The 22,321-nt window shown below is 38.6% G+C and overlaps 1 protein-coding gene across 3 annotated transcripts in view; it reads right to left on the bottom strand.

Annotated features, from left to right (window-relative positions):
- The window catches only part of ZFAND6 (zinc finger AN1-type containing 6), a 54,942-nt gene that overhangs the window by 17,135 nt on the left and 15,486 nt on the right, over window positions 1-22,321 (bottom strand). The window contains exon 2 of one of the 3 annotated variants that reach the window (XM_019983574.2): window positions 6,451-6,611. The exons of the other annotated variants lie outside the window; for them this stretch is intronic. The gene's annotated coding sequence lies outside the window, so the exon portion shown is untranslated. The remainder of the gene's footprint in view (window positions 1-6,450; window positions 6,612-22,321) is intronic. 3 annotated transcript variants of the gene reach the window in all.

Here is a 22,321-nt window from a genome sequence, read left to right as displayed (position 1 = left end):
TGTGGGACTCTCTCTAATCCAGACAATGTAAATTTAAAGTATTATTTGCTCCCTAACCTTCATCTCTTAATTAAGTATATGTTCATCACCCAATAAGGGGAAAAAACTATGAAAGGCAATATTTCACACAAATCTTTAACAGCAGGTATAGTTTACACAGAGTTGTAGCTATGATGGGAAAAAGGACAGCAAGGTTCTTGGTACAAACTGTCCTCTATTTAGCACACTGCTTTCTATTCACCAAGGCTATATAAATAACATCCATGGTGTCTTAATCATTATAAAAGCATTTAATAACTGGACATGAAGATATCATATTCCTGAACTGACAGTTTCTGTCTGCCTGGTACATTTTCCTCCTTACCCTTTCAGATAGTAGAACCTCTCTCTCACTTGCTGAGATAGGTCTAACCCCGCCTCCTCAGAGCCAGACCTGTCTCAGGGGTGGGCATGTGATCCGAGTCTGGCCTATGACTCAGTCACTCCTCCCTGGAACTCACTGGTACTGCTGAGAGAGAGGCAGGCTTTGCTGTGATGACACTGAGACAATACCATGTAAACCAGGTGCCAGTCTCCAAGGCGACCCCCAGAGAGCCCCAGGATTCCTGGCATTCAGGCCCTTGGTAGTCCCCACCCGCATTTTCTGGGTGTTGGTCTGGATAACAAAAGAATGCTGTGCACGTGATGGTCCGTAGTCACGGCAGACGCTGCACGCTGTGGCTGCTGCCCTGCTCTCTCTCGTGGATCACTCGCTCTGGGGAAGGCCCGACGGTGCTGTAGGGAGGGACCCAACTGCTCAGTCACTGAGGCCTCAGGCCACGAGGCATGTGAGTGAATCTGGAAGCAGACCCTTCAGTCCTGGTGAAGTCTTCAGATGACTGCAACCTCTGCTGACATCTGAGCTGCAACCTCATGAGAGACCCTGAGTCAAAATTACACAGCTAAGCCGCTTCTCTATTCCTCACAGAAACTATGTGAGACAATAAACGTTTGTTGTTTGAAGCCATTAAGTTTTGGGGGTAATGTGCTATATGGTTATTGATAACCAATACAGTTATTGATACATCTGTCTCCCCTGCTTCTCTTACTACCTTCCTATGGTGTATTTTCAACACAGCAGCCAGTGATCATGTTAAATCTAAAACAAAGCACACTGCATGCTTGCTCAAAATCCTCCAGTTGACCAAGTAAAAGCCAAACTCCCTACCGACATAGAGGCGCTTTATAATCTGTTCCCCCATTACCTGACCTCCTCTCTCCCACTCCTCCGGATCACATACACTGCCAGGTATGCTCCGGTCTTAAGGCCTTTGTAACTGCTATAACTTCTACCTTCCAGAAGTCACTAGGAGGACAGGAGTCCCTCATCTACTTCAGGCCTTTGCTCACCTGTCATCTTCTGAAGGAGGGTTTCCCTCATCCCCCTATTTGAAATAACCACCAGCATCCTTTATTACCCTATCCAGTTTTATTTTTCTTCAGTGCCCTTATCTTAATCTTTACTATTAAATTACACTTATTTCATCTATCTTCCCTCTACTAAAATGTTATCTCTGTAACAGCAGCGACTCTGTCCATTTTGTCCACTGATAACTTACAAAAATGCTTGGCACATGGTAGATATTCAGTATTTGCTGAATACGTGAATTAAACTGTGTTGCAAAGTAGCAGCCTTGTACTACAACCTGCAGGAAATAAGCATTTACCCCAAAGCAAATAGGCTGCAATAGGCTCCTTCTAAAGAAACTGAATTTGCTGTTCGAGACAGGATCTAGGTTTGCCAGCAAGGACCACTAAATGTTATACAGTTTGTGCCCTGAACAAAGATGCTCAGCCTCACTCTCTTGAGCTTCGGGGTATTTTTTCTAATTCAGTTCACTCAGAGAGGGCTTCATTTAGCAATGTGCTTAAGCTGGCACACCATGTTGTTATTTTATAATGAAAGTTGTAGTCAATTTTATGTTCTCAATTTTATGCAGGTTCCATATTGCATATCTTAAAGAATTTGACATAGTCATTATCTGCACAAAACAATTCAATATCCTTTTTTTGCAAAATAGGGAACCCACTCAAATTTTCCCATTGGTTCCCATATTTATGTGTTTTCATTTACTTTTCTTCTCCAAACGACTAAATAAATGGGCATAGCTCTGTTCCAATAAAACTTTTATTAACAAAAAGAGGTGGTAATGGGCTTCAGTTTGCCAATTCCTGTTCCAGAGCAATGGCAGGTACACAAGAGGCACTCAAATATAAGACATGAAAAAACACCTTCAAAACTATGCAGTTTAGAGTGTGATCAGAAAAGATACAGCAAAATTAAATGATTATAGGTCGATTTTTCTTTTTATCCCAGTTCTTCATTTAAGGGGCCTTGCTTATACACTTGTGCTGCCTACTGCTCTCTGAGGTACCATAAAAGATGAAAGTTATGACAGACGGCTCTGCTTATAAGGATCAGTGCAAGTGTTAGGATAGGAATACGGATGTGTGACTTTCATGTATATACACAGATGTCACTTTTAATTTCAATAATCCCTATGACCCACAAAACTATAAAATGCACCCAAAACACTCTACTTTCATAGAGTTCCTCCCTTCTTTTTAATCAGTTAAAGAAACTGAAGTTAGGCATGTCAATTGACTCCTTCAACTCCCTTTTAATACAATATGTACAACCTTCAGGTCTTAACTCTAACTGCCCCACTGGTACCACAGGATATTTCCAGAAAAGTTAAGTAGAGAGGGGGGAAAACCTGACCCAATGGCCCAATCTGAAAAGGTGGTGGAGAAGAGGAAGAACACCAAACACAGAAAAAGGTACCAAAGCTGTAAACCTCTTGCCAATTCCCTGAGATTTTTCACATCTCTTTTAAAATAATCTCCCATTTCCCTTTTTCAGTTAGAATGGATATCTGTTCCAATGTGTTCTGGCCCCTGATTAGATTCCAGAAAACAGCAAAATCTTACAGAACATAAAACCATGTTTCTACTTCTTCCTATTAGAAGCAGCAGAAACACACACACACACACACCACATTTCTACACACACAATGAGTGATGACCAGTGCTGACTCCAGACTACTTTAAGGTTTAGCAGGACCATCTCCAACAGAGGAAGATTCTCTTATAATAAAACACTGGTACTGAGTCCTTCCTGAGAGACTTAAGTTTGCCATCCATTACATTGCCAAGCTTTCAAAGGTGCTTCTAGATTAGAAAGCACTCTTCCAGCATTAAACTGACAGAACTCAAGACCTTCAATACTGCTTAGTTCATCCATCCATGCCTTATTTTAAAATATCATTATAATGACTCTAGTCAAAGCTATGATTTTTCCAGTAGTCATGTATGATGTGACAGCTGGACCATAAAGAAAGCTGAGTGCCAAAGAATTGACGCTTTTGAACTGTGGTGCTGGAGAAGACTCTTGAGAGTCCCTTGGACTGCAAGGAGATTCAGTGAGTCCATCCTAAAGGAAATCAGTCCTGAATATTCATTGGAAGGACTGATGCTGAAGCTCCAGTACTTTGGCCACCTGATGCCAAGAACTGATTCAATGGAAAAGACTCTGATACTGGGAAAGACTGAAGGCAGGAGGGGAAAGGGATGACAGAGGATGAGATGGTTGGATGGCATCACCAACTCAACGGACATGAGTTTGAGCAAGCTCCGGGAGCTGATTATGGACAGGGAAGTCTCGTGTGCTGCAGTCCATGGGTCACAGAGTCAGACACGACTGAGTGACTAAACTGATACTGACTTTGCTGAAGTGCCTAAAAATCACTTGACCTAAAACTCAGAGAAAATATTCCTAACTTTAACCAATATTCCTCAGTAAGTATTTTCCCTTCCTTTCTTCCTCTTGTGTGGAGTTACATCTGACACCAAGACCAATCTTTCATGTTCTAGACAAATACAGCTGCGTGTCATCAAGATATGCCATGTTTAAAGTAAATATATTACAGATTCAAATCCAACCATCTAGAACAGCACTGTCCAATACACTTAGCCACATATGTGTACTGAAAACTGAAACTTGGCTAGCTAATACAGCAGAAGGAGAACAGAAGGCAGGAGAGTAAGGTTCTCTATTCTACTGATCAAGAGAGATCTTCCATGATACCCAACTGAAAATACCCTCCTTTTTGAATTTCCAATTCTAGATCCTAAAGCCTTACAACTGATTACTTTAAGGACTTGGAATAGGCCACTTACTATTATTCCTTTCAAAGAAGAAACAAAAGATTAATAATAAAAGTAATAATTTGCAAGTATCGATGACTCACTTAAACCTCACAATACCCCATATCAGGTAACAAATTATTACTGTATCTATTTTACAGATTAGAAAAGTGAGTCACAGAAAGGTTTAAGTCATTTGTTCACTATCATGTTAGGATCTGAATCTGCAGCCTGACTGTACACCCTGGGCCCTTAACCATGCATGTTACATGGCTTTCAGTGTAACTCAGGAACTCCATGTTACTGCATATTGCAAGACACAACAACATAAGAAGTTAAAATATACATATGATCTAGGCAAAACTCTGTCACAGAAGTGAGTGCAAGATCAACAAGAAGCCTATGTGGTATGCTAAGGGTAGGGCAGGCCAGGGACAGAGCAGAAGCAGAGTTTACGAATGGTGCTCACTCTCTCCTGCAAGCACTTCCTAGCCCAGGAAACTTAATTAGCTCCTCAGCACTCTGCTCTACCTGCTCAGTAGAATAATGACACAGACACGAAGAATCATCTCAGAGCGATAGAAGGAGAAATGTAAACAGGACCAATCTATTGGCATACAGTTTCCCCCAAATCCTCCATAGTTATATACAAGCTTCTCTTGTTTCCTACTGTGTGTCCTTTCTGCCTAATTTTATCTTTAAAAATCTAACTTTCGCCTATGGCTGATTCATGTTGAGGTTTGACAGAAAACAACAAAATTCTGTAAAGCAATTATCCTTCAATAAAAAAATAAATAAATCAAACTTTCACTAAGTATGTACTAAAGGCTTCCTTCACCTACATTTTCTTTATTCGACAATAAAGAAACACTAAGAGAAGAGCATAGAGTGCTAGAGTACTGCACAAAATAGTACCAAATTAAACTCACCCTTTACAGGGGAAATACCAAATGATTGTAAACTGTAGAGTTAAACCTCATATTATAGACCTTAAAACCTTACTAAAGTGAGACTTGTCATCATTAAACATGATTTCTTTAGAGCTACTGAAAAATTAGGACTAAGGTAACCCCTGGGGATTCATACAGTACTGTCCATTTACTGACCAGCCCAGAAAAGGAAAAAAAAAAAAAAAATCGACCAGACTGAAACTTCAAGTTTTTTAACTACTTTTGAATGTATCTATATTCCTCTCTTCATTTCTGGCATGTACTCTTTGACTACTTTCATAAGAATATCCATATTCACTACATGTTCTTCATTATGCTTTCTAAGAGCCTCCTCACTCACTGATTCTAAAATCAGTCAATTTTTATTTTCCTTCAGTCAACACATTCTGATGTGAAAGAGAAAGTAAGCTCATCTTACTGCAAACAGCATTTCTTTTATTTCATAGTTCCCTAAATAGTTAATAAGATTTGACAAATCTTAACCTCCATGGTCATCACACTGCTCATGGCAATGTCTTATATTTTAATTATCTTTTCTATAAAACCATACGTTTCTCTACTGCGGGAAACATTCAATTAAGAGTCTTACTCCTAAGGAAAAAAAAAAAAAAGTCTTACTCCTAAATCCATGAAGGAGGAGGAAAAAACCCAATACAAAAACAAAAAAAGAAAGTAGAAAAAAAAAATCAGACCCCTCTATTCCAAAATGATTCTTAAGGTGATAGCTTTTAGTAAGAGAAAAAGGAGAATTCTTCTTTCCACAGGAATTTATATTAACTATGTTAAAAACAAAGTTGGCACATGTAAAAGACTTCTAACTACATTCAATAAACTAGAGTTCCTTTATTTTGAAGTACATACTCTCTCTGATTAAACACAGACATTATAAAAATTATTAATTACAATTTAAGTTATTAAATTATTTCCAAGAACTATTTTCTATATAATATCTAACACATCATACTTCCAAAATACATTTTATGATTGATTAAAATATTTATTTTAAAAGGATGAAATCAACTATAAAATAGAGTGATCTACAGAATTTTCTTCTTTTGCTTCACAATAATAGAATAATGAAAAAAGAGCATGGTCACTAATGATACTTAGTTGTTAAGTTTTATTCTCAAAAATACTTTATAAATAAAAACCTATCACCCATTCCACCCTCAACATTCTACCCACCAGAAAAAAACAGACCCTAAAAAATACCTCATCATGCTGACTTAAGTGTATCTTTAAGTACTTTAGATTTTAAAACTGTAAGTTATTATTATGCCTAAGTACACAGTGTTACAGGCTTAAGTCTACTCACACAGTTGAGGTTGATGAGCAAACAGCTGTCCTGTATCTTGAGACAGACATTAGCTTCCTCCCTTCCCTAGCCTCATAAGCAGCTACTTAAAGTTTGAGTTTTATGCAAGAAAACATTTTAAAGCCTTCAGTGTTTTATTGCAGCAGACTTCAGATTCATTCCTGTAACACATTTAACATGAAAGAGAGTTGAGACAGTTCAAATTAACTATGCACACTTTAATTGTCTACAAGTTTAAGGAGTGCTTTCACTCTTACAGCTACATAAAAAGGGGTGCAATGTAAAATCAGGAATAACATTTCACTTGCTATCTGACACCAATGTATGTAACAGAACAATATGTAACTGTAACATATAGATTTTTCTACCTTTTATAATCATTTATACTCAAAGTAAGCAAAACTAGGTCTTTCTTTTTTTCCCTAAAGTTTAGCTTATTTCTTTGGCATAAATAACCACCAATGAAAGAACTTTTTTTATAAAGAGACAGTCAATGGGGTGCCCTGAGTGTACCAAGAATATCCCTGGGGACCCTCTGACTAAGGAGAATAAGACTCTTGGTCCTGTTGTGATACAAAGAGGAGCTATACTTCTAACATTACAATGAAAGGTTACAGCACATTTCCCCACAGACTCAAATTCCTATATTATAATTATTGAAACAGGTTCTCCAAGTGTTCTAGACAGCTTATCTGGAAAATAAAATTGTGTTCAATCAATATGTCCTAAAATACCTGGATAACTGTTCCCCCAATATGTGTGTATTAATAAACTCAGTTTCCATAGTAAATTTTAGGAAAAGTTTTAGGATTTCACAAAGTTATTTACTATTTATATTAACAACATGGTTTTAAAATGCTGTAATAAATAGCATACAAACACTCAAAATTCACTGGCTAATTTTAAAAATATTATTTAATGCTGAAAAACTGATTGTGTATTTGCTATGCACTAAAAGGCTAAAGGTTTTAGGATTCAGTCAAAATAACTCAAATGTTTGTTACTTTATAATCTACTTATAATGGACATATAAATAATTTAAGAAATGACTCTAAACTTTATCAAAGTTGTCACTGATAGAATAATATTCACATAAGTTAAAATATTTATTCAAGAGTCTAACTGTGCTTCAGTAACACTAAAACGTTCTCATTTTCACCACAGATTTAAATGAGCCTACAATAAAAAACAACAGCTAAAAATAAACTGCACCAATCTTGGGTGTAAAAATAGAAGCATCCTTTCTATATAATAACAATAAACATTTGATGAGTGATGACAGTGCAACAGACACCATTCCCAGAATTTTACATGCACACTTAATCCTCATTCCCCCCTAAAAGGTGGCTGCAATTATTACCAACTCTTTTCAGATTATGGAACTCAAGTTCAGAGACGTTACGAACTTGCTGAAGAGGACAGAGCTAATAAGTTGAAGAGACAGAACTTGAATCCAGATTTATTTGACTCCAAAGCCTCGTGCTCAAACTAGATTATAAGCAACAGCAATCTTTTGTAGTGAATAAACCGTATCTGGAACTGATATAAACCATATCTGGAACTGGTATCTGGATTTGGTGCTAGATCTATGACATTAATAAATGAGTGTTAGCAGGAAACCAAGAGTATGATTATAAACTCAGGAAAGCTCTCTCTCACAACAAACAACTGTTAGAAATGGGAGTAGTAACTGAGAGAAAAGACAAAAGTGGAATGCATTCTGAGGGGCTGTTACAAAGAAGAAAACAGCAGGCTTATCTCACAAGTGGCATAGAAGTACAAAATTTGAAATAATGTGTCAAAGTCTCAGAAGAGAAAATCCAGTTCAACACAAAATACTTTATAAAGCCAAGGAAACCAACAGCTGGAACAGACTCCCTCCTATACTACTGGGTTTGTGCAATCAAAGATTTGAACTTCAACCACCATACTAACAATAGATTCTGGCAAAACTGCCAAAGAATGTTAAAATTTTTTGAGGATGAAAGTTTGATGATGAAGAGCATATATTAAATCTCAAAGTATCTCCCCAGAAATTGCTTACTGGAAAAAGGAAAACAGTAACTTTCCCACACTAATGGGAAGATCAAAGCTGGTATCACTGCAAAGAGTACAAGTGGACACACTCCTCCTGATGAGAGGCCCTGAGAATCACACGCAGTAACGCAGCATTCCTGCTCACCTCTTACATCCAATCACTGCGACACCTCCTACATTCAATCACAAGGACACATCAGACAGATCCCAATCGAGGGAGATTCCGTAAATAAATGGTCTGTCACTCTTCAGAAGTGTCAGTGTCACAAAAGACAAAGAAAGGCTAAGGATAGGGTTCTGATTAAAGGAAACTAGAGACATGACAAGTCAATAAATGATTGAAGATTGGATCCTAGACTGGAAAAAATTTATTAAAGAACGTTACTGAGGAAACTAGAGAAATCTGAATGTGGGCTGTGTGTTAAAGAAGTGTATTGTATCAATTTCCTTGATAACTGGAATGTCCTTGAAACTATAAGAATGCTGTTCTTAGATAATACACGTCTTTAGGTACTACATGGTAAAGGGACAGGATGCACGCAACTTCTCAAAAAGTTCAGAAAAAAATAAAGTGATAGCCCAAATGTAGCAAAATGTTAACAATGAGTGAATCTTGCCAGGGGGTAGATGGGAACTATTTGTATTATTAATGCAATTTTCTATAATTTCAAAATTATACTTGAGAAAAATAAATATTTGGACCTGATGTTCTCAAGGAGTTCAACCAGATACCGAACAAGAGAACCATCATTTCCTATAGCCATCTCTGTACACTCAAATCCAACCCAACAGCAGTCTAAACTGATTTGTGACTATCCATTTTAATCAATTATAAGAAGCAGTGCTCTCATTTAAAACATCGATGTGAGAGCTAAAGATTCAAGTGAATGTCCACCTCTTCTCAACCCTGTTACTCTATGCAGTTAGAGACAAACTTCTACAAGACAGCACAGCTATTCTTCAACTGGATACGCGGTAGTGGGTGTGTCCTTGCTAAAAACTCCAAATTAAGTTAATTTCTGGGTATGCCAGGTAGCAAAGCATTACCAAAGCCAAGAGATAATCAGTGATCAGTAACCTACAAGGGAAATACCGTTAATAAAACAAACGTCCCACCCAAGCAAATCCTGCACTGCCCACAATAAGCGGACATGCCACAATGACTACAGAGCACCTGGAAAAGACAAGAGAATGTTAATCACTGAGAGGCCCAGGTATAAATGGATAATATACAACATTTCAGTGGTCTAAATCCACAAAGAGAGGGAGGAAAAAAGGAAAGGGGGAGAAAAAAAAAGAGAAAATAGGAACACAGGCAAGAAAGAAGAAAATCCTGACAGCGACATACCACTTCACTGATTTCACATTCTCCTTTCCCTCCAATGGCTTAACACACTCTCCCTCACTTTAATTTATCTTCAATTGTCTTTTACTAACTGTAAGAGTCAGTCTCTGCAAGATGGCAAGAGCTGTTAAGAGCACAGCTTTGACTACACAATCATTATTTGCATCCTATGCCTATACTCCATTTTTGTTTTACTTGTCAGGAGGCCCAGAACAGTAGTAGATTTAGTAGTAGTAGTAGTAGTAGTAGTAGTAGATACTACAGTAGTAGTAGAATCTAGATTCCTACTAGATTTCTCTAGTAGGAAATCTCACAAACGGTTCACCTTGAAAAGGAACAGAAAAACACATCACCTCGCTCATAGCCTAAAAGAGACAAAGGCAGGAACTGGAGGGAAAACAAGGGTCAGGACAAAGAAGAAGGGATGATTTAGTCTCTTATACTAATCTGGATACACCCTCTGTCAGGTATGAGCAACCTAACTGGTAGAATATTCACTGGTCCTTAAGCTAATTCCAAGTCAGGAGCACTGTTACTGAACTGTGGCCTTCTTTCAGGCAAGCTCTGTATCAGATTAATCTTTGATATAGCACCAAACGCTACCTTGTTTAAAAAAAAGGCACTTGAATAGGCACTTGTAGAACTGTTGTTGTTTAGTCGCTAAATTGTGCCTGACTCTTTGTGACCCCAGGGACTGTAGCGCACCATGCTCCTCTGTCCTTGGGATTTCTCAGGTGAGAATACTGGAGTGGGTAGCCATTTCCTTCTCCAGGGGATTTTCCCCAGCCAGGGATCTAACCCTTCTAGTATGGATTCTACCCAACTAGAAAACAGGCAAAATTATTTTATCCCAAACCCTGCCTTCTCTCACTTTTTCTCAGATAGCATGTGTCAAATACTCTCCAGTACCAAACCTATCTGCTAGCTCTACAAACTTTTCCTCTGATCTCGATTCAAAACTCCAATTCCCTAAATGCTGCAGGCAAACAGTTATAATAAAAGGATCAGAACAACTCATACTGTGAATGAAATATGACCAACTCAAGCCTAAAAATTTAATCCAATTTTAAACCTAAAATCTCTAGCTCAAATATGGGATGTGCACATGGGCATCTGTATGTGTACCTGTGTATGTATTTTGGAGGACAGGGAGCAAATTTTCAGGTATCACCTACCTGCTTCTAAATCAACTCTTAACCTACACTGCCAAGGGACTGTTAACACATACACATGTGAGTCAGAAAATACAGCCCACTTCAGAGCTCTATTAAGTCAGATCAACATGGTCTTCGTCTGAATTTCCAGCAAACCTCTAATACAGGACACAGCAAATCATGAACCTTTACCTGTATTTGCCATATTTCCTTAGCTCTTCCGTATTATACAGGTCCCAACTTTGAAGAGAAAGGGAGTGCTATAGAAAGAAATGAAAAAAGGCTCCAAGACATGTTAATACACAAGTCACTTTTGTGGTCAAAGTTAGACCATGTAATTCAGCCCCACTATATTTTGATAACAACATATTTTAGGAGCCATCTGTCTTGCTAACCTCTAAATTTCTAGTATTTGGCACACCTACATAGAACAGGTGTTCTAGGCACTCAAATATTTATATAATGGATTAATACTTGACTTGCATTTACCCACATCACAAAAACAAGCCCTGAACCTTTATATATCAATTATATGAAATCCAATCACCCATGTAAAAATCAAATTACCAGTATCTCCATCTTTAATTTTTAGAATCTGGGAATGCTTTAACACGTGTAGAACACACAAATCCAGTTTAAATTAGTTCCTTTCCCCTTTCCAAGCCATTAAACAACCAGCAGATTAACCTATGACAATCTAAAAATAGTATGCCAGAAGACAAGTCTGTGCTTAAAACTTTCTAGTTTGTATGATATTCTTTTCAAGAATTTAATGTAACTCATAGTGGAAGTGAGAAATAGATTTAAGGGACTAGATTTGATAGAGTGCCTGATGAACTATGGACGGAGGTTCGTGACATTGTACAGGAGATAGGGTCAAGACCATTCCCATGGAAAAGAAACACAAAAAAGCAAAATGGCTGTCTGGGGAGGCCTTACAAATAGCTGTGAAAAGAAGAGAAGTGAAAAGCAAAGGAGAAAAGGAAAGATATAAGCATCTGAATGCAGAGTTCCAAAGAACAGCAAGGAGAGATAAGAAAGCCTTCCTCAGCGATCAATGCAAAGAAACAGAGGAAAACAACAGAATGGGAAAGACTAGAGATCTCTTCAAGAAAATTAGAGACACCAAGGGAACATTTCAGGCAAAGATGGGTTCGATAAAGGACAGAAATGGTATGGACCTAACAGAAGCAGAAGATATTAAGAAGAGGTGGCAAGAATACACAGAAGAACTGTACAAAAAAGATCTTCACAATCAAGATAATCACGATGGTGTGATCACTGACCTAGAGCCAGACATCCTGGAATGTGAAGTTAAGTGGGCCTTAGAAAGCAGCACTACGAACAAAGCTAGTGGAGGTGACGAAATTCCAGTTGAGCTATTTCAAATCCTGAAAGATGATGCTGTGAAAGTGCTGCACTCAATATGCCAGCAAATTTGGAAAACTTAGCAGTGGCCACAGGACTGGAAAAGGTCAGTTTTCACTCCAATCCCAAAGAAAGGCAATGCCAAAGAATGCTCAAACTACCGCACAATTGACTCATCTCACACACTAGTAAAGTAATGCTCAAAATTCTCCAAGCCAGGCTTCAGCAATACGTGAACCGTGAACTTCCTGATGTTCAAGCTGATTTTAGAAAAGGCAGAGGAACCAGAGATCAAATTGCCAACATCCGCTGGATCGTTGAAAAAGCAAGAGAGTTCCAGAAAAACATCTATTTCTGCTTTATTGACTATGCCAAAGCCTTTGACTGTGTGGATCACAATAAACTGTGGAAAATTCTGAGAGATGGGAATATCAGACGACCTGACCTGCCTCTTGCGAACCCTATATGCAGGTCAGGAAGCAACAGTTAGAACTGGACATGGAACAACTGACTGGTTCCAAATAGGAAAAGGAGTACATCAAGGCTGTATATTGTCACCCTGCTTATTTAACTTCTATGCAGAGTACATCATGAGAAACGCTGGGCTGGAAGAAGCACAAGCTGGAATCAAGATTGCCAGGAGAAACATCAATAACCTCAGATATGCAGATGACACCACCTTTATGGCAGAAAGTGAACAGGAACTAAAAAGCCTCTTGATGAAAGTGAGAGAGGAGAGTGAAAAAGTTGGCTTAAAGCTCAACATTCAGAAAACTAAGATCATGGCATCTGGTCCCACCACTTTATGGGAAGTAGATGGGGAAACAGCGGAAACAGTGTCAGACTTTATTTTTTTGGGCTCCAAAATCACTGCAGATGGTGACTGCAGTCATGAAATTAAAAGACGCTTACTCCTTGGAAGAAAAGTTATGACCAACCTAGACAGCACAAAAGCCAAGACATTACTTTGCCAACAACGGTCCGTCTAGTCAAGGCTATGGTTTTTCCAGTAGTCATGTATGGATGTGAGAGTTGGACTGTGAAGAAAGCTGAGCGCCGAAGAATTGATGTTTCTGAACTGTGGTGTTGGAGAAGGGTCTTGAGGGTCCCTTGGACTGCAAGGACATCCAACCAGTCCATCCTAAAGGAAATCAGTCCTGGGTGTTCTTTGGAAGGACTGATGCTAAAGCTGAAACTCCAGTACTTTGGTCACCTCATACGAAGAGTTGACTCATTGGAAAAGACTCTGATGCTGGGAGGGATTGGGGGCAGGAGGAGAAGGGACAACAGAGGATGAGATGTCTGGATGGCATCACCGACTCGATGGACACAAGTTTGAGTGAACTCCGGAAGCTGGTAATGGACAGGGAGGCCTGGCGTGCTGTGATTCATGGGGTCACAAAGAATCGGACACGACTGAGCGACTGAACTGAACTGATAGGTCATTTAAGACAGACATTATTACTATACATAAGTAAAATGAAGGGCTTCCCTTGTGGCTCAGGTAGTAAAGAATCTGCCTGCAATGCAGGAGACGTGGGTTCGATCCCTGCATTGGGAAGATCGCCTGGAGAAGGGAAAGGCTATCCACTCCAGTATTCTGGCCTGGAGAATCCCATGGATTCTATATTGGTATTATGTATTAGTCCATAGGGTTGCAAAGAGTCGGACATGACTGAGCAACTTTCCCTTTCAAGAAAAATCAATGTAGTCCCTTTTCCACACCATTAAAATATCCTACATGTATCTTTTCACTACTTCAAAAGCTGAAAAAACCACCTGTAATTTTCAAGTCTCCCTAAATTAAGAAAAAAAAAGCAGCATATTAACTTTAAAACTACTTAGAAGTCAACACACAAATCTGCATTGGATCTTGTTTCAATAATACATAGAGATCATTTTGATAATTTTAAGTTCCTGTTAGGATACATGCCATTCCAAGATCAGACTTTCCTCTTCTATTTCTATGTGCAGTTATAAAACACAAAATAAACTACTGGGCACCATACTCTTTGAAGCCATTTAGCATTCAGCTGAAATTGTATCTACTTCATCAACAATGGGCCCTATAACAGCTCCTTATTTGTTTCACACCTGCTGGATGAAGTCCAACTAGTTCCATTAGCAGCCTCAAAATACTGCCAGCAAGTTAAAAGTCCCAAGAACCTGGCTTTAAGTCATATAGAATCAAAGACCAAGGATTTGTTGTTTTTGTTGTTTAGTCGCTAAGCTGTGTCCGACTCTTTGCAACTCCATGGACTGTAGCCCACCAGGCCCCTCTGTCCATGGCACTTTCCAGGAAGGAATACTGAAGTGGGTTACCATTTTCTTCTCCAGAAGATCTTCCTGACTCAGGGACTGAACCGGCATCTCCTGCATTGGCAGGTTGATTCTCTACCTCTGAGTTACCAGGAAAACCCAAGACCAAGGAAAGTATGATTCAAAATTTCAAGAGATAAGCAAGTTTTAAAAGTCTTGAGTTTTCCTCATAGTCCGAACACTCTCTGACCTAAATTATAGCAATTCTTTTTTAATCCATCCCCTAAGACAAAGGAAATAAAAGCAAAAATAAACAAACAGGACCTAATTCAACTTAAAAGCTTTTACGGATAGCAAAGGAAAAATAACCATCAACCAAATGAAAAGACAGAGTACTGAATGGGAGAAAATATTTGCAAATGATATAAACAGTTCATACGACTCAACATTAAAAAAACAAACAACCAGATTAAAAACTGGGCAGAGGATTTGAACACATATTTTTCCAAAGAGGAAATGCAGATGGCCAACAGGCGCACGAAAAAATGCTCAATGCAACTAATCACCAGGGAAACACAAATCAAAAGCACAATGAGATTATCACCTTACACCTGTCAACAGGAATGGCCGTCATCAAACAAAAAGGACACAAATAACAAATGCTGGAGAGGATGTGAAGAAAAGGGAACCCTCATACATACACTGTTGGTGGGAATGTAAATTGATGCAGCCACTGTGGAAGATACGTGGTTTCTCAAACAACTAAAGATAGAACTATCCTATGACCCAGCAACTCCACTCTATATAGGATACATACACATATAAACACTAATTCGAAAAGATAAAGGCACCCCAATGAGAAAACAAATATTTTAGAGAGAAAAAAGCACCCTGGTATCACACACTCTGCCTCAATCCTTTCCAGAGGGTGAGAACCAAACCACATGAGAATACTGTCAGTGTTACCCTCCTGTACTAATGGAAGAGATAAAACAAGTGCTTCAACATGTCTATTTCTCATGAACAACTAAGGATTTTATGAACTTTTCTCTGTTTTGTTTTTTAAATAAAAAAGGTAACATATGCGACATGTGGGGCTTCCCCAGTGAGTGGCTCAGTGGTAAAGGATCCACCTGCAATACAGGAGACACAGGAGACGTGAGTTCAATCCCCCCTGGACAAGGAATGGCAACCCATTCCAGCATTCTTGCTTGGAGAATCCCATGGACAGAGAAGCCTTGGTGGGCTACAGTCCATAGAGTCTCCAGGAGTCGGACATGGCTGAAGCAACTTAGCATACACACGTGACAGGTATACAAATGTCTGATTTCATAGAATAAATTATGCCATTATGCCAGTATTATTGCAAGGTGGGTGTATTTTGCAGAGAATAACTTCTGTGGTTAACGTGGTTTCTTTCCCTGCTTTTTCTAAACTTCTAAAACCAACTAACTACGCAATAAAGGTTTCCCTTGAAAAGATGGAATGTCCATTCAATACACACATTCCAATTAAGCAAATGTGAATTATGAAATAATTAGACCTCCTGGGATTACGATCATTTAAAAATGTTCAGCTGTGGCTAACACCTTACAGAAGCTCTGGGGTACAATTATCTTGCTACCTATGTACTTTGAACATTACTTAATACCTTTTTATCTCTTCTAACTATTTAAAGAGCTAGGTCTAACAAATGACAGGTAATGAAAAAAATATTTTACCTGCAATACAAAATAATTCTTTTTCCTGTTAACAAACACTCAAGTTTCCTTCCCCTCGGCTTAAAAAAAAAAAACCCGACAGCCACTTTAGACTCATTTTACATGCAAGATTTCTGGTTAGTACGAAATATATTTGTTTCTGTGTTATTCATATATATATTTTTTGTTTTGTCTTTGTGCTAAGTCACTTCAGTCGTATCCGACTCTTTGCGACTCCATGGACTGTAGCCTGCCAGGCTCCCCATCCGTGGGATTCTCCAAGCAGGACTACTGGAGTGGTTTGCCATTTCCTCCTCCAGGGAATCTTCCACTCCAAGGATCAAACCAGAGTCACTTATGTCTCTGGCATTGACAGGCAGGTTCTTTACCACCAGCACCACCTGGGAAGCCCCTGTTTTCTCTTAAGATGGACCACAAATGTGAAATCAAGCAAACACAAGCAGCAAAACAGGATATTGTTCTCTCTTTATTAACACACACCCTCAATTTATGCAGCAGTCTCATTTTAAGAATTATGGTACTGAAAATATAAAACAGCTTCCATCCCAAAATGTCAACTGAATAATCACTGCAATTGATTTGGTCTTGAGAAGTAAGCTTCCTCACTATTATCAGACAGTAAAATTTTAAATTCTAGAATGTAAAATTCTAACGCTCAGTCAGAGTGAGGTATTAAGAGATACCTATAATTGGGACTGTTTCTTTGTTGTTGGCTGTACCACAAGGCATGCACGATCTCAGTTCCCTAACCAGGCAGGGACTGAACCCCAGCCCCTTGCAGTGCAAGTGTGGGTGTCCTAACCACTGAACCACCAGGAAAAATCCCAGAATCTGTTCCTTATTAGAGACAACCAAACCAAGGATATTGGTGACAAATCAGCAAGGTTCTGTGCTATTTTTCTAGAATATTTTACCCCTGATTTTCGTAGGAAGACAGCATCATAAAGAATAATATTAAAATTTTTATCTACATGGAACTCATTCTGTAAAAGGAATCAGACAACAGGTCCTGCCCTGGCAACCCATTTCCTTCAAAGGGATAATTATTCTGAGAAAATTATCAAATCATTAAAAGGATAAAATATGGCTTGGAGTTTAATCATATACAAATCAGCAATTAAACATCTAGATTCATCAAAGATTTTTGTGATTTTTTTACATTTTCTCTCATTATCATTTACACTTCCTCTCATTTCAGGTGCATCTCCCTTTACTCATCTTCTCTGATAAATCAATCACCTAATGAATAGTGTCTGACATCTTACTGACTAAAAAGACAATACAACATTAATGAAATCTTACTTTGGAATTAATTCCTTTGATGATTTCTCTTCCCCCCTCCATGTTAAATGACCGTTATCTTCTGAATCAAAACCTAGGATATGTGATCTAACAAGATAGAATATTTTATTAAAAAAAAAAAGTACCTTCGGAAAGGGTGAAGGGAATGGGCAGAAATATCGGACTACCTGAAATTTCTATACTACTTCCAGGTATGTGACCCTGCATTTTACGGATGCTAAAAAGTTGGTATTACTGAAATATTTCAGAAGTTGAGAAGCCAATAAAAAAATACTTGAAAACTGAAATGTCCAAAGGTGTGTGGGTCCTGGACTTGTATCTCAGTATCTCATCACCGGCAATCTGTCTTCCTATGTACAAAGTTCAAGTTTCAAAGCTCTAAGTAGCAGCTCTGCACAAATGTCTTCAAAACATGACTCTAGCCCAGACCTTTCTCCTAAAAGGTCTCTCTTTGCTAACTGCCTAGAATTTCACTTAAATGTCTTATCAACTCTGCCAGTAAAAGATCATGGCCCAGGACAAACCAGAAGCTTATAGCTAAATCAGAGTAATAGGACAAAAGAAGAACAGAAATAAGAGGGTCCATGATAAATTCTTTACCTGCAATGTCTCCTCCAATCTTCACAATAATATCCCTTACAAGTACGACTATTATCATCTCCACTTCAGAAATGAGGGAACAGAGGCTTAGTGAGATTATGGAACTTGCTCAGGTCAAACGGCTAGTAAGTAACTGGTAAAACAAGGATCTAAATCCAGCGAGTCTAACTTCAAAGCTCAAGCACCTATACTTTTAAAACCGCAAAAGGAGACGAGATATACACAGATTCTAGCATGTAAGGTGTAGTCATTGGTCAAGTCAAGAAGCATTCTCAGAGCACCACATATGTGCCAGATACAAAGGAGACCAAAAAAAGAGATCTGAATTTAATTCTCCACTTTACCACTTAATAGCTATGTAACCAAGGTAAGTCTCCAGCTTTACTCTCAAATGACTCAGAAAATAAAATATATATATGCCTATATTTTTACACAGAGAGAGAGAGAGAGACAATATAAATCAGATGGGAAAAAGCATAACAATTAACTGAGAATCTGTGAAGAGGGAATGGGACCTTTTTGTACTGTTCATGCAGCTTCTATTTAAGTTTGAAACTAAATCCAAGTAAAAAGCTACAGAAAAACTCACAGTGGTATCAAAACAAAAAATTTTGTGACTTTCTCTGGTCGCATTCAGTGGCTTAGGTTTAAAAGCAGAGTATATAATGGTAGAACTGCTCCAAGACTAGAAGCTAAGAATACTAGGAAGAAAAATGATTGAAGAGGGAACTGAAGCGAAGGAAAAGAAAGAGGAAGTACTGGGAGTGAGGTCTTGATAGAGCTTAAGACTAAGTGTGGTGGGGAAAAGGGGAGTGAGAATTGGAATGACAGGAGGCTAAAGCCAGAGGAACAGTAGGTAGCATTCAACATTTGTCATTTAGGAAACATAAATTAACCCCACAAAGAGATGCCACTTCATGTCTACTGCTAAGTCACTTCAGTCGTGTCTGACTCTGTGCGAGCCTATAGACGGCAGCCTACCAGGCTCCCCCATCCCTGGGATTCTCTAGGCAAGAATACTGGAGTAGGTTGCCATGTCCTTCTCCAATGCACGAAAGTGAAAAGTGAAAGTGAAGTCGCTCAGTCGTGTCCAACTTGTAGTGACCCCATGGACTGCAGCCTACCAGGCTCCTCCGTCCATGGGATTTTCCAGGCAAGAGTACTGGAGTGGGGTGCCACTGCCTTCTCCATCATGTCTACTAGAACAGTAAAATTTAAAAAGACTTACTACTGTATCAAGTGTTGGCAAGGTTAAAGAGAAAAACTCACACATTCCTGATGGGAACACAGAACACAAAAGAAACTTAGGAATACAGTTAAACCATTTCTTACAAAGTTAAACATGGAGTTATCACATGATTCAGTAATTCCAGTTCTAGGTTTCTACTTAAGAGAAACAAAAATGTATGCCACACAAAAACTTACACATAAATGTTCATAGCAGCATTATTCAGATTAGCTGAAAATTGGAAACAATCCAAATGTCCATTCGGAGAAGGCGATGGCACCCCACTCCAGTACTCTTGCCTGGAAAATCCCATGGACGGAAGAGCCTGGTAGGCTGCAGTCCATGGGGCCGCACAGAGTCGGACACGACTGAAGTGACTTAGCAGCAGCAGCAAATGTCCATTAACTGGTAAATGGATAAAGAAAATAACTACTATTTGGCAATAAAGGACTAACCCAAGACAGTCTTTTCAACAAATGGTGCCAGGAAAATAGAATATCCATGCAAAATAACGAAGCTGAACCCTTTACCTTATACCACGTGCAAAAATTAACTGAAAATGGATCAAAGACCTAAACAAAAGAGCTAAAACTACAAAACTTCTAGGAGGAAACACATGGCAAAAGATAAAAATACTTAATATCTAGAATATATAAAGAACTCCTACAACTCAACAAACAATTTAATCCAAAAATAGGCAAAGGACTTGAATAGACGTTATTTCCAAAGAAGGTATACCCAAGCATGGCCAATAAGCACATGAAAAGATGCTAATCATTTAGCATGATCAGTGCTGAAAACATCACTAATAATTAAGAAATGCAAATCAAAACCAGAATGAGATACCACTTCATACCATTAAGATGGCTATTCTCAAAAAATCAGTACATTTTGCTGAGGATGTGGAGTAATTGGAAGTCTTCTGCATTGGTGGTAGGAATGTAAAATGGTACAGCCTCTGTGGAAAAGTTTGGCAGCTTCTCAAAAAGTTAAATATAGGATTACTTATGATCCAGCAATTCCACTTCTGGGTATATACCCAAAATATTTGAAAGCAAAAACTAGAACAGATATTTACAATGTTTATACCAGCATTACACAATAGCCAAAAGGTAGAAACACTCCAGTGTTCTTGCCTGGAGAATCCCAGGGACGGGGTAGCCTGGTGGGCTGCTGTCTATGGGGTCACACAGAGTCGGACACGACTGCCCCGACTTAGCAGCAGCAGCAGAAACAACCCAATGGCCGTGGATGGATAAAAAAACAAAAATGTGATAAACATACATACAATGCAATATTATTGCCTTGAAAAGGAATGAAATTCTCATATATGCTACTAGATGAATGAACCTTGAAGACATTATGCTAAGTGAAATGGGTCAGACACAAAGGATAAACACTGTTTGATTCCACTTAGATTAAAAAAGGCATGGGGTGGGGGGTACGGAGGATGGTGGAGAAAAGAAGGGAAAAAAAGAAGAGGCAAAAAAAAAAAAAGAAAGGGAAGGACCAAGCTAATGACACACATTGCTACATGGATATACCTCACAAAAACAACCTAGGTGAAAGAAGCCAAACTCAAAAGACCATGTATTTAATGATTGAATTTATATCAAATGCTGAGAAAGAACAATCTACAGAGAAGAGAGCAGGCTATTGGTTGGTTACCCAGGACTGGGGATGGAAATGAGACCTGTTTAGAAACACTCAAAGAATCTTTTTGGAGTGATAGAAATGTTCTAAAACTGGAATGTCCAGCTAATCTAGACAAGATTAGCTTTAGTATTTAACTTTTTTGATGATACAATATTTGATATAAAATACATGCAGCCTATTTCCCTATCTGTAACTTACTCAGAAGCTTATATGACTTGGGTTCGTAGATAGATTCTTTATACACCCGGATGCAAAAATGAACACAAGGTTCTGGCTAACATTAAGGAGATTATTAGCATTTTAAATCTCTCAGATGAAGTGCGTTCACACTTTGCCTAATCTTCCTCTTATACAACCAGGTCTCATGCTTTTATTATATGTGAGGAATTCAACAGCTATGAAATTCAAAACTAACCACACATGGAAAACTACCTTAATTTTTCCTATATTTCAATCTTTTATCTTCTTACATTCTAGGGATGCTAAAATGTTCTGTATCTTTTTAGGCAGGTTCCAAAAAACTGTCAGAACTACATCTTTGAAAACATTAGTCTTTGCCAAGTTGTTGTCGTCGTTGTTGTTTCTTGAACCTCATGGCATGCAGATTCTTAGTTCTCTAACCAAGGATGGAACCCACACCCCCCTGCCCTTGAAGTAGAGTCCTAACCATTGGACTGCCAGGGAATTCCCTCAGGCAACAGGTTTTTTTTTTGTTTTTTTTTTTAATCTATTTTTAAAATTTTATTTTATTTTTAAACTTTACAATACTGTATTGGTTTTGCCAAATATCGAAATTAATCCGCCACAGGTATACATGTGTTCCCCATCCTGAACCCTCCTCCCTCCTCCCTCCCCATACCATCCCTCTGGGTCGTCCTAGTGCACCAGTCCCAAGCATCCAGTATCGTACATCGAACCTGGACTGGCGACTCGTTCCATATATGATATTATACGTATTTCAATGCCATTCGCCCAAATCATCCCACCCTCTCCCTCTCCCACAGAGTCCAAAAGACTGTTCTATACATCAGTGTCTCTTTTGCTATCTCGTATACAGGGGTATGGTTACCATCTTTCTAAATTCCACATATATGTGTTAGTATACTGTATTGGTGTTTTTCTTTCTGGCTTACTTCACTCTGTATAATAGGCTCCAGTTTCATCCACCTCATTAGAACTGATTCAAATATATTCTTTTTAA

Source organism: Bos indicus, chromosome 21 (genome assembly GCF_029378745.1).
Source record: "Bos indicus isolate NIAB-ARS_2022 breed Sahiwal x Tharparkar chromosome 21, NIAB-ARS_B.indTharparkar_mat_pri_1.0, whole genome shotgun sequence".
In the NCBI taxonomy this organism is placed as follows: domain Eukaryota; kingdom Metazoa; phylum Chordata; class Mammalia; order Artiodactyla; family Bovidae; genus Bos; species Bos indicus.
This window is presented reverse-complemented; position numbering and strand designations above follow the sequence as displayed.